The 12,203-nt window shown below is 44.9% G+C and overlaps 1 non-coding gene across 1 annotated transcript; it reads right to left on the minus strand.

Annotated features, from left to right (window-relative positions):
- Window positions 1-1,574: 1,574 nt before the first annotated feature.
- On the minus strand, window positions 1,575-1,693 carry LOC120883405. Its single transcript, XR_005725768.1, has one exon. It is a non-coding gene; the product is annotated as a 5S ribosomal RNA (ribosomal RNA).
- Between the last annotated feature and the right edge of the window lie 10,510 nt (window positions 1,694-12,203).

The raw sequence follows: 12,203 nt of genomic DNA on the forward strand, positions 1-12,203 counted from the left end.
TGACACATGGGGTCGGGACCGAGTCTGGTTCCAATTTTGCCACTTTCTCTGTTGTTGATGTTCTGTCGCTCAGTCGTGCCTGACTCTTTGCGACCCCATGGGCTGCAGCACGCCAGGCCTCCCTGTCCTTCACCTTCTCCTGGAGCTTGCTCAAACTCATGCCCATTGAGTCGGTGATGCCATCCAACCATCCCATCCTCTGTCGTCCCCTTCTCCTCCTGCCTTCAATCTTTCCCAGCTTCACGGTCCTTTCTAATGAGTCGGCTCTTCACATCAGGTGGCCAAAGTATTGGAGCTTCAGTATCAATCCTTCCAGTGAATATTCAGGACCAATTTCTTTTAGAATGGACTGGTTGGATCTCCTTGCAGTCCAAGGGACTCTCAAGAGTCTTCTCCAACACCACAATTCAAAAGCATCAGTTCTTTGGTGCTCAGCCTTCTTTATAGTCCAACTCTCACATCCATACATGACTACTGGAAAAACCATAGTTTTTACTATATGGACCTTTGTCAGCCAAGTAAGGTCTCTGCTTTTTAATATGATATATCTAGGTTTGTCACAGTTTTTCTTCCAAGGAGCAAGGGTCTTTTAATTTCATGGCTGCAGTCACTATCTCTGTGCTCAGACTGTTTTAGCTTTTGTGAACTGGAGGTGTCTCCCTCATAGTTTCTATGAGGACCCAGTGTGAGAATGTGTGGATAATGATTTCTCAGTGTGCTCTAGTTACTGAAGGTCAAGTTTGCCATGATGCTGAGACTGGGACCCTGGTTGTGGTGGCATGACTCCATCTCAGCCAGGCTGGGCCCCACTGCTCTGCGTGAGCCAGAGCCTCATGGTTACGAGACACGCAGGCCTGAGTGTGTTCTGCGTGTGAAAATGGGGTAGAGACGAGAGTGAGATCCGGCCCAGCTAGACGTGCCTGGGAGCAGTGGCATCTGAATGACACTAGGGTTCTAGGGGCAGAAGTCACTGCTGGCCTGAAGCCCTTTGTGCTGTGTCTTGAGTCCGTGGCTCCCGCGGTCAGCTGTCCGTCTTTTATTCTGGTGTTTTGCATATGAAAACTGAAACTGCCCTCTTGAGGGGCTTGTGTGCTTAGGCCCTTGGTCCTGTTTGTGACCCCAAGGGCTGCAGACTGCCAGGCTCCTCTGTGCATGGAATTTTCCTCCTCCACGGGATCTTCCCGAGCTAGGACTCCAACCCACATTTCCTGCACTGCTGGCGAATTCTTTACTGCTGAGCCTTCGGAGAAGCCCGCCTCTGTTGAGGGCTCTTCCCAAAGTCGGCTTTTCTAGGGCATTTAGTTGAAGTGCGTTAAAACATCAGGAGGACCTTGTAAAGTGTATAACTTGGCAATGTAATAGATTGGAGAATAGATTTATCTCAGACCTCCCCGCCCCACAGCCCCAAGACACAGACACACACACACACAGTTCCAAATGTAGGTTATTATAAAGCTTGCTGGCTCTTACCAGTGCTAGATGTTTACTTCCCTCATTTGCTCTCGGAATGTTACCCGGGTCTCCTACACTGCAGGCAGATTCTTTACTGACTGAACTACAAGGGAAGCCCCCAAAGTCTACAGCACCTGGTATTCCCAGGCGGTCTCCCATCCAAGTACTAACCAGGCCCGACCTTGCTTAGCTTCTGAGATCAGACGAGATCGGGCGCGTTCAGGGTGGTATGGCTGTAGACCTTGGAATGTCTAACAGAGATAATCCTCACAGCCAGAGCATTTGACTGATAACTGAGATCTTCAGAGCTTAATGTACAAGATGCCAGAGTCTTTATTTCTCTCACTGCAACATCAGTACAACACAGACATATTAATAGAGGCGAGACCTTGTGTTTCCACTTCTTACCTCATTTTTATGTTTCAGTAAAATCAAAATAATAGAATTTTGTGTTTTCAGTCCCCATGTCAAAACCGGTTTTCAAATAACTCAAGACAGAATTCACACGAGGTTGGCAACTGGTAAGCATCATTCTCCAGAATAAAGACCGATAGCGGAAATCAGAGCTGGGTTCAGTGTCACTTAGGGCTCAGTGCAAAATACAGGCTGTTGAATAGAGGCTCTTGCCGTCTCACCGGTGCCTGCAGGCAGCAACGTCCACAGTGTTTAATAGTTGACTCTTCCCAGGGCTGGAGGGGACCCCGATCGTAGCACTTCCTAGTGTCTGAAGTATGTATAGTCTTACTATGGCAGGTTTCAAGGTACTGACATGACGTTACTGAACACAGAGCTGGGAAGAGACACACACCTTTTGGGATATTCAGGGGGTCACTTACTGGATCTTTATTCTGTTATTCCCAAGAGCAGCACAGTGGACTCTAGCAGCTGTAAAGATGTAGAGCACAGAATACACTGTCATCCAGGAGCTTAACTGTAAAACTGGTAAATGGATGAATAAAGGGTGTGCCATGACGTCATTAGGCATCGGTTGTCCACCGGTCAGCCATACAAGTGCCGAGGTGGGTCAGGTTTCCATGCCTGCACGAGCAGCTTTGGCTAACAGAATTTAAACAAGCGGGGCTCTTCAGTGTCCAGACTGAGTCACGAGGGCAGGCCCCATCCTCTGCTTCTGGTTCAGATCATTCTTTGTATCATCCCTTCTAGTTCAGATACCACTTTGTTTATGCTTTCTGAGAGACGGCATGGTTTTGAGGAATGAGTCCTGAGTCATCAGAAAGTTTAGGTTGAAAACGGATTTGTTACTTTCAAACAGAAGGTGTTGGCAGGTCCCTCAGCATCCTCACTGATCTGAGCCCAAGTTGTCTTCCTATGTGAAATACATGAAGTAATCTTTAAAAAAAAAAATCGTGTTTTTTTTTTGCAAGCTTGTTTTGATGGAAAATGATGTATTCAAATGATAAAAATCAGCTTATAAGTGTTCACTGCTGTAACGCTGCTGTGATATAGGAAGATGGTGGTGATGAAGGTGGTGATTATGATGGTGATGGCACAGTGGAGTTGATAATAGAGGCGGTGACGTGATGCTGGGGACAATGATGACATTAGGGACGGTGATGTTGGGGATGATGGGGATGATGGTGGGGGTTTTAATTAATACCCCTCCTTTGGCTGTCCTCTTGAGTCTTTCAGATTCAAGTGAGCAAGTAAAGTTTCTTGGGAGCTCATTAATTGTGGTAACTCGTTACATTAGGGTGGGTTAGTGCTATAGAACGGGCAAGGAATTCCAATGCTTACATTCCTTCCAGTGCTCAGTTAGCCAAGGTCCTGTTCTCCATTATTTGGGGGGAAGCTCTGGTGGCATTAGGCCAACAAGCAGTTTAATTTCATACGGACCTTGAAGGCTCCCCAGCCTGCTTAACTTCTGTGTCTGCTTTGCCTTGGCCATCCTGTGTGTTAAAATACTCCTGTAAGATGAGAAAGGACGAAAAGAGGTTCTGTACAAAAAGTATGTTTTGCAGGAAAGAAAAATTATGTAGTATTTACATAAATCCTCCCACCATTCCTAACATGATTCATGCCTGGCATAAGAAATCAAACAAACAGGACGTGGGTGAGAGACCTAAGGTGCAGAAGGACGCCATGTAGTGTCTGTAGTAAGTTTATGTCTTTAAAGAGCTATCCATGCCTTTCTTATCAATTAAGAACTTTGTTTATATTTCTGTGGAATAATGATGCTTTATTTTCATTCCGATTAGCACAATCTCGCTTAAAATGTAGGTAACTGCAATGTTGAAACTGCCTATTTCCACTGGAAACTTTTAAAAGACTAAACATATCCTTGTTACTTTCTTGAGTGAGGCCAGGTTCTGCCGGAAACGTGTGCACGCGGTGTTGGGGTGTGTATGTGTGCACGCATGCAGTTACATACATGTGCTGTATCAACAATGATGCATTTCATTTGGGAGAAAATGGTAAAGAGGTAATCAATCAGAGCGCCAGCTACGTCATGACAGTGCTTCCAATGCCAAGTACACCCTATAATAGAAATCAGGGTTTTAAATGGTTGTTTTTGTTGGGTGGGAATGGCCCAGAATATCTGTCTTGTTTCTTGCAAAGATGAAACGATAAGGTATGATGATTACTTATTGGTTCCAATTCATTTGCTGTCAGCCGGTTTTTGTTTGGTCAGATTGTATATTCTCCTCACGCAGATTTCCAGTCTTGCTGGGAAAGTCAGAGACCTTTTCAGAAACTAATAATTGCCTTTTAGTAAATTCTGATATGTGTTTTGAGGAGGTCTATAGTTATTAGTGAAAAATTAAATATTACTTATTCAAATTATGAATTTTAGCTCATCTGGTTACCTTGAAAGCATTTAGCATGCTAAAAAAAATTTCTCTTGGCCTAGAAGACCTCAGCATGAAAGGTATCTTTGTTTATATTTTGAGACATAACTCATGGTGAATTATCTTTTACATAATATAATCTTTAGCCTAATAGTGTTTTATCTTATGTTATCTAATGTATAGTCTATAAGTAAGCTAACAATTTTATGCTTTTCTAAAATGTTATTTCAATTACACACACACACATAACCTTAAAAGCATGTTACTAAGTGAAAGAAGCCAATTTTGGAAGGCCACATACTATATGATTTTATTAATAACTGTATGACCTTCTGGAAGAGTCAAAACTATCAAGACAGTAAAAAGATCAGTGGTTGCTAAGAGTTGGGAGTGGGTGTGGGTAGACAGATCAAAGAGGATTTTTAGGGCAGTGAAAATCCTCTGCGTAATTCTATTATGGTGGATAAACATGGATAAGCGTCTTTATACATTTGTCCAAACCCACAGAAGGTAGACACCAAGAGCAGACTGTAACGTAGACTATAAACTTTGGATGCCTATGATGTGTCCACGCAGGTCCATCATTTGTAACAAATGTCCCCTCTGGGGGATCCTGATACTGGTGGGTGCTGTGCACTATGGGAGCAAGGGGCACACGGGAGGCCTCTGTACCTTCCCCTCAAATTTATGTGGATCTAAAGCTGCTCTGTGGGAATTCCCTTACAGTCCAGTGGTTAGGACTCCGCACTTTCACCGCTGAGGGCCTGGGTTTGATCCCCGGGCAGGGAACTAGTATCCCACAAACCACAAAGCACAGCCAAAAATCAATAAATGAATGTTATTGTTAAGTCACTAAGTTGTGTCTGACTCTGCGACTGCATAGTCTCCAGCTCGCCAGGCTCCTCTGTCCTCCACTATCTCCTGGAGTTTGCTCAGACTTGTGTCCACTGAGTCGGTGATGCCCTCCAACCATCTCATCCTCTGTCCCCTCCTCTTCCTGCCTTCAATCTTTCCCAGCATCAGGGTCTTTTCCAATGAGTCGGCTCTTCACATCAGGTGGGCACAGTACTGGAGCTTCAGCTTTAGCATGAGCCCTTCCAGTGAATATTCTGGGTTGATTTCCTCTAGGATGGACTGGTTGGATCTCCTTGCAGTCCAGGGGACTCTCAAGAGTCTTCTCTAAAAATATAAAATCTTGGTTTAAAAACTTGGGACGAGTCTGACCTGAAAGAAAAGCTAGTTTTGGTAATAATGTGAAGAAGCAGCAGCCATGAGCTCGCGTTTCTTGCAGGCCCTTTGGTCCTTGCCCAGGCAAGATGCTTGGGCTTTCTGTCTGATGGTCTCCCATGCTGCTGGAAAGGAACCCAACTCCGTTTCACCACCGGGGTGCTGACGGGGCCAGCTGGCTGGCACACCGTCTCACTGTCTTTGTTCGGCCCCAGCCTCGATTGCCGACGGGCCGGCCGGAGAACACGTGAGCTGTGAGGCGAGACAGCCGCCTTCAGGGATGGTCCAGTCACTGGCGACACCGGGCCCCCCCCATCTGCCATTTGACAGAGGTCTAGGGGTGCCGCTGCCAGTGGCGTCAGCCTGTTGGCAACTGTGCAGAGTCTCGGAGGGAACAAAAGTCTTTGCAGTTGCTTGGTTGGCCAGCTCTGCTGTGCCCTTGAGCGTTTAACTCCCAGCACGTAACTTGTGGGCAAAGATGTGGAGCATGCACACTTGGGTCACGTCAGAAAATTATCCTCCAAGTGATGTCAACGCTTTCCTTAGACTTAACACCTTGGACCAGAATAAGGAATTTGGGGGTTCTTTAAAGAAAGTATAAAAATAGCTTTTCTCTCACCTGCTAGAGTTACAAACTCAACTTTTAACAGAAAACCCAAGCTGGTGATATTAGAGCTGCCGTGTGTACTCTGCCGTGACTTTTAACTAAAGCAAACAACATTGAATCATTTATAGCACTTAGAGATTTATTTAAATTATAATGTCTGTGGGTCTGTAATAGTAATAAACTAAACTGAAAGAGGAAAGTAATGATCACCATTTGTCTTTATTTTATTATGCTTACCAGAGCCGTCTTTCTCTTCTAAATTTGCTTTTTCAATTAAAAAACATTTATTGAATCCCTGCTAATGCTTTGAAAATGAATTATTGCATTTGGGGGAAGAACAGTCCATTATTTTTCTCTTTTCTTCTTTCTCCATCTGTGTTAACCTGCTCTCTGAGACTTTGTCTCAAAGAGAAATATGGCATCCACAGCCATACTGCATGATTAAAGAGGAATCTAACATTTTATGCATTTGACAAATACAGTATCGGGAAGTGCATACTGTGTGGCGCTTGGCACTGTGCTTGTGCCTTTTTCTTGAAACTTATTTGCCTTTTGTATAAATGCCAAAATCACACGGTCACCTGTGATGGAGCAGCTCATGCTTCCCTTCTCCTCACGTGGTTATTTTCATCTGTACTTTTCTTAAATATTGGGGTACAGAAAAAGCCATCTCTTCTGTCTCTGTTTTCACAGTACACAGTCCCCTGGGACGATTGCAGCTGTTTCCTTGGGTTCATCTTGCCCTTCTTCCAGGTAACTTCCTTATTTGTTCTTTGGTCCGAGTCTTTCTCCTAAGCTTCAGATGCATCTACACCACAACCTAGCAGACCCCATCCTGTGGCTAGCTCCCTGGGTCAGAGAGTGAACTCATCACCCAGCCCCTGCCTTCCAAATCAGCTGACGTTTCTTTACTCCGCAAAGCAGCAGCTGGTCCCATCTGGCTGTGACTGCAGCCTTCTCAGCCCTCCCGGCACCTGGTCTTGCTTACTCGCCACCTCTTGAGTCTGTTTTCTCATCATTGCCCAAGGCTGCACAGGTAAGCCTGCAGTGCGGCTTCTCTATTTCCTACTGCAATTGTGTGTGACCATCCTGACTGGTGCTTCTTCCTCGAGTCTGGTTCCCTTCCTTTTCGTGCTCAATAGTTCTTCCAGAAGCATGTCACACATCATCCCATTTTTCCTCTTGTGAAATCTTTCCAGGTTTTGGCGTTGCCAAAGGGATAAATTCTTCACCCTTCTTCAACCTGAAGCTTTGTAGATAAGCCTTATGATTTGATGCCCGTCTTGTTTTTCTCAGCTTCTCTCTGGCCACTTCACAGCTAATGTCTAATATTCTAAGCATGCTGAGTTCCCAGTGGTTTCCTCAAGGATACTCTTGTTGGCAGAATGATCCTGAGGTAAGGGTAGCTTTCAGATGCACTACCAGCCAGGCTGTCCCAGGGGTCCCAGGAACAGAAAAGCTCACCAAATTAAAATGCCACTAACTTAATTTGAAACACGCAGCAAGAGCTGGCGGAAGAGTTGGGTGCAGGAATGTGTATATGATAGGGTTGGGCAGCTGGAAGCCCATATGTACCCCTTGAATCCCGGGACAAGCTGATGATGGTGATGGTGTGGTTATGCACCCAGATCGAGGGCCAGACCAGGGGCCTGTGGATATAAGGCTTCTGGGCTGATGTCACATGCTTCCCGTTTTGGAGAACAGGTTTACCCGGCCACAGCTGGGGCTCGCTCATCAGCCTGCCTTCAGATGTGGGCTTTCTCTGCTTTTCTAGGGCCTAGACCACACGTGGGGTCAAAAAAAGAGCATCTGTAGTGTCATGGGTGGGTGGCCCACTCGGGGGACAGCGCTCTCATCTCAGAAGTGACAAGATCACAGTGTGGTCCTGCCATCGTGCTATCTTCAGACAATACTCCTGCTTGTTGGCACTTGTTTTTATTTATCCTATGTGTCTTGGCATGTCTCACAGCTCCCCGCCACTCTCCTGGGTTCTGCCTGTGCTGGGCACTTTTCTGTGTACACATTCCCTTGCCAGTTGCCTTTATCTCATGAAATACCAACTTGCCTGCAGTTTACATTAAACACTTTTTATAAGAGTTTGTGCAACCTGTTCATATGTCTTGTCCTTCAATCTGAATTAAATGTTTTCAAATAAAAGTCAAAAGTGTTAGTCACTCAGTTGTGTCCAACTCTTTGCCACCCCATGGACTGTAGCCCGCCAGGCTCCTCTTCAGGCAAGAATACTGGAGTGGGTTGCCATTTCCTTCTCCAGGGGATCTTCCCAACCAAGGATCGAACCCAGGCGCCTCATACTGCTGGCAGATTCGTTACTGTCTCAGCCACCACACTTTCTCAAATACATCACCTCCAGTGCTGCCTGGCTCCAGCCTCTCATGATGGTGTGTCTCCATGACCTACGCCCCTCTCCATCTATCTACCTTCCATTTTCAAGGCTACTGTTCATTGACCCTTCAAGGTCTGATCTTGCTTTTCTTCCCTTTGGAAGCATCCAGGAGCCTCCAGTGTGGACCAGAAGTCTGGGAGACAGTGCTTCTTTTGCCTCTGTCTGTGGTAGTATTTAATTACGATTGACTGTAATTTCACACGCGTTGCTTTGCTCTCTCACATTGGACTGGAAAGACTCTGGGCAGCAACTTTGTCTTGTGTCTGCTGGCGTTCTGAGTTATCCCAGGCTGGGGGAGTATGAGGTGGTGGGTTTGATAGCGAAGTTTTTCTGTATTTGGCTCCCACTCCCAGATGCAAATATGCTGGTTCTAGTTCAAGACTGTGCCCTTCGACAACAGGTTAAGAAATCGCAAGGGGCACCTTGTGCATGTTCCTGGCTCCATCCTCTCAGCTGCCCCGTGGACTAGGTCACCACCCGGCTGTCCTCCCCACCCTCGCTGCCCCCTGTTGTCTGCGGCTGATGACTTTAGTGCCCGAGAAAGAGGATGAAGCCAGTCCTTCAGTGTCCCAAAGCAGCCGAGCTCTCTCACGGGGGCGTTGGTTTCCTTCGCGTGCTTTGTGAAGCTTAGCGGGGTGGGGGAATTTCTACATCTGGGGGCAAGCATTCTCTCTTTGGTTTTCCCTGATAGCTCGGTTGGTGAAGAATCCACCTGCAATGCAGGAGACCCTGGTTCAATTCCTGGGTCGGGAAGATACACTGGAGAAGGGATAGGCTACCCACTCCAGTATTCTTGGGCTTCCCTTGTGGTTCAGCTGGTAAAGAATCCGCCTGCAGTGTGGGAGACCTGGGTTCAATGCCTGGGTTGGAAAGATCCCCTGGAAAAGAGAAAGGGTACCCACTCCAGTATTCTGGCCTGGAGAATTCCATAGACTCTGTAGTCCATGGGGTCACAAAGAGTCTGACACGACTGAGCGACTCTCACCTTTTCACTTTCGTTCTCTCTTTATTTTATACTCTGTTCATGGATCAAGATCCGTGCTCTCTTGACTTGCCAACAATTGCGGAAACTGTGCACTATGGCATACTTTTCCTTCCTGAAATATTTCTTCTGTGATGCTGCCCTGTCATGCTACCCGAATCTTTTTTTTATTATTATTTGACTTCTTTCCTTGGGTCTTTTTCTTTTGCTTTTCTTTAACCAGAGGCAGACATTCGAGGTATGTGCTATCTTCCAATCTTTTCTATAAATGCCTGTCACAGAGTGTTGATCCCTTCTTTGAGTGGCTACCTTTATTATCTTGGCTCCCCGTTCTAAATTGTTAATTTTGCCATCTTCTCTGAGTATTAGTCGTTATCTTACTACTGTCTGCTTCCGGGAGATTTTAATGTTTCGCAGATTCTACTTGCTTCTCCAGTCTACCTTTACCATCTTGAATCTGAAAATGACGTGCCTCAGTTCATCTTCTGGTGATGGTCTTTTATAAGAGAGGAGATCTGGGTATTGTCTAATAAAAGCCACCTTTTCAGACCGTGTTAGTGGCTCAGTCATGCCTGATTCTTTGCGACCCCATTGGCTATAGTCCTCCAGGCTCCTCTGTCCATGGGATTTCTCTGTCCAGGCAAGAATACTGGAGTGAGTTGATATTTCCTTCTCCAGGGGACTTCTCTGACCCGGGGATCAAACCCGGGTCTCCTGCATTGCAGGCGGATTCTTTATCATCTGACCCACCAGGGTAGCTCTTCTCAGACCATAAAGCTGTCTAATTTATATATTCTATTTGCTATCATTGGACATTTAGCAAGTATTGAAGTCATTGTTAATCAATTGGTTATTCTTAAAAAAGGGTCTTTAAATGTTAAACCATTTCTTCAGCATTCAACAGACGTTCAAGTGCTCATTGTCAGTTAAAGCTCAACGTTGAAGTCACAGGGACGCAGGTTAGCTGACCTCAGGTCATATCTGCCAGGTACAAGCACAATGGGCAGGTCCCTGAAAGGTAGTGGCTTTCAGACTTTTTTTTTTTACCATGATACACATTAGGTAATGTTTTTAGTACTGTGCCAAACTACCCCCCCACATGTATATAGACACTTGTAACTGTAGCTTACAACTGGAAAAAAAAAAGTTACACAAAGCAATCTTTGTCTCACTCCATGAGACAGACTCTGATATTTTCAAGTCTACTAACAATGCTGATTGCTACCCATTAAACTGGTCTCACAGTTTGAACAAGTCCATTGTAGTTTACTTGCACTTGGGGATAATTGCTATCGATTTCTGTCCTCAAAGTGAAAAAAGTTATGTTTATTCTAAAATATAGAATAAACTTTATAGAAGTTTTCAATTATTTAAATAGACTGGGTTAATAAATTCTTCAAAAGAAAGAGCTGCAATGCTTGCTTATTCAGCAATCTCTTTTAAAGGCAAAAGGAATTATGCCAGTAAAAACTTGAGTACTACGCATGCATTTTCTCTCATTTAACTTTATTGCTAGAGTATGATTAACAGCATGTCTAAAATTGAATATCTAGACATCCTGGAATGTGAAGTCAAGTGGGCCTTAGAAAGCATCACTACAAACAAAGCTAGTGGAGGTGATGGAATTCCAGTTGAGCTATTCCAAATCCTGAAAGATGATGCTGTGAAAGTGCTGCACTCAGTATGCCAGCAAATTTGGAAAACTCAGCAGTGGCTACAGGACTGGAAAAGGTCACTTTTCATTCCAATCCCAAAGAAAGGCAATGCCAAAGAATGCCCAAACTACCGCACAATTGCACTCATCTCACACACTAGTAAAATAATGCTCAAAATTCTCCAAGCCAGGCTTCAGCAATACGTGAACCGTGAACCTCCTGATGTTCAAGGTGGTTTTAGAAAAGGCAAAGGAACCAGAGACCAAGTTGCCAACATCTGCTGGATCATTGAAACACCAAGAGAGTTCCAGAAAAACATCTATTTCTGCTTTATTGACTATGCCAAAGCCTTTGACTGTGTGGATCACTATAAACTGTGGAAAATTCTTCAAGAGATGGGAATACCAGACCACCTGACCTGCCTCTTGAGAAACCTATATGCGGGTCAGGAAGCAACAGTTATAACTGGACATGGAACAACAGACTGGTTCCAAATAGGAAAAGGAGTACATCAAGGCTGTATATTGTCACGCTGCTTATTTCACTTCTCTGCAGAGTACATCATGAGAAACGCTGGGCTGGAAGAAGCACAAGGTGGAATCAAGATTTCCAGGAGAAATATAAATAACCTCAGATATGCAGATGACACCACCCTTATGGCAGAAAGTGCAGAGGAACTAAACAGCCTCTTGATGAAAGTGAAAGAGGAGAGTGAAAAAGTTGGCTTAAAACTCAACATTCAGAAAATGAAGATCATGGCTTCTGGTCCCATCATTTCATGGGAAATAGATGGGGCAACAGTGGAAACAGTGTCAGACTTTGTTTTTTGGGGCTCCAAAATTACCGCAGATGGTGACTGCAGCCATGAAATTAAAAGATGCTTACTCCTTGGAAGGAAATTTATGACCAACCTAGATAGCATATTGAAAAGCAGAGACATTACTTTACCAACAAAGGTCCGTCTAGTCAAGGCTATGGTTTTTCCAGTGGTCACGTATGGATGTGAGAGTTGGACTGTGAAGAAACCTGAGTGCTGAAGAATTGATGCTTTTGAACTGTGATGTTGGAG

Source organism: Oryx dammah, unplaced genomic scaffold (genome assembly GCF_014754425.2).
Source record: "Oryx dammah isolate SB20612 unplaced genomic scaffold, SCBI_Odam_1.1 HiC_scaffold_24, whole genome shotgun sequence".
In the NCBI taxonomy this organism is placed as follows: Eukaryota; Metazoa; Chordata; class Mammalia; order Artiodactyla; family Bovidae; genus Oryx; species Oryx dammah.